The sequence below is a fragment of the Echinops telfairi genome, unplaced genomic scaffold, assembly GCF_000313985.2.
Source record: "Echinops telfairi isolate 266 unplaced genomic scaffold, ASM31398v2 ScPeMD7_7462;HRSCAF=8500, whole genome shotgun sequence".
NCBI classification, from domain to species: domain Eukaryota; kingdom Metazoa; phylum Chordata; class Mammalia; order Afrosoricida; family Tenrecidae; genus Echinops; species Echinops telfairi.
The window spans coordinates 1,876,417-1,877,997 of NW_022111362.1; positions in this window are offsets into that span (position 1 = coordinate 1,876,417).

Below are 1,581 nucleotides of genomic sequence, written 5' to 3' on the forward strand. Positions count from 1 at the left end.
GAGGTTGCTGTGAATTGGAGTTGACTCTACAGCACCTAGCAACAACAAAAAGTAAAGACTTTTTTTCCCTTGTTTTCCTTTAAATGTTATTTTATTCCCAAAATATTTATTTAAACAGGTTCACAAATACTACTTACTAAAATACTTTTCTAAAACACCAGAACATTTGACAAAATCAGTGATATAAAAACACCAACCGCAATAAAACAACAGGGCATGCTTGTAGTGCATGCAGATGAAACATGATTCAAATGTCATTGTAATTGGGTAGTGATGACAACTTTGACTAGAGTGTATTAGGAAATTCAGAAATTAAATTAGCATAGCATAGAGATTTAGTCTTATAGATATATTGATACTTGTAAATTTGCTTTATGAAAAATATTTTGTTATGAATAACTACAAGGATATTTTATTTAAAATAATAAATTTCCTGACAGCAATTTTATAGTCATTTTGATGTCACCCTCTCTGACAGTGATACCCAGTGCAGTCCAAACCCACCACCTCCCTAATGATGCCACTGCTGTGAGGTTTCCTCAAGTTGCTTTCTATTTCTCTAACTCAGCTTGTATTATCCATTCCATCATTCGGGATCTCTACTGAGGTTTGTTTTTAATTTCAGTTGTGGTGAATGTTTTTTATTATTTTCAAAGACAGTTTAATATTATTCTTCAAATTTCATAATTGCCTATACTTGTGTTTAATCAAACAAGCACTAGTTCCTTAATTCCTTCTGAGACTATAGATTTAAGAGCTCTGTCTGTTTTGTAGGTCCTTGGGGGAACAAATAGTTTATACTCACTGCTAACCAAAAGGTAAGCAATTCAAACCACCCAGAAAGACATGGTGATCTGATTGGGGAAAAAATAGACATGGTGATCTGATTTTTTAATGATTACAGTAAAAATAAAGTTCTGAGTTACAAAAGATTATCTGCTTATGTCAGAATATAAACGATAACAAAAGAAACTTGCAAGTAGACAGTAAGTTGGAAAAGTTAAATAGAAAGAAGAGTATAGATTTAAAAGGAAAGGTTATGGCATGAGAAATATAAAGGTCTATAAGAACTAATCCTCACTAATTGTCGTGAGTTATCTTTTCTTAAAATTAACCTGGGGGAGGGGGTCAGAAATGAGGAGCCAATATTAAGGTCTCAAGTAGAAGGTAAATGTTTTGAGAATGATGATGGCAACAAATGTACAAATGTACTTGAAACAATGGATGGATGTATGGATTGTGATAAGAATTGTACGAGCCCCCAATAAAATTATTTTTTTAATTAACCCGGGAGAATGGAGAAAAGTAAATTAACCACATTGTTTCGGTTGGTTCATAAAAAGCCTTGTAGCTGTTCTCTCAGCAATAAAGTGAAGCCATCCATCTGAACCCTAAAGATAACATCTGAATTCTGAAAGCTAAATTCTGAGAGCTGCAATCAACAGAAAGAATAAACACCAAGATCTTCAAGTACTTCCGGGGGCACCTCAACCCTATGCCCACACCAAAGATTAGCACAGCCCCAGGTCATTTTCCCCTCCCTTCTCTGCTTTACACTGTAAAACCTTTCAACTTAAGATG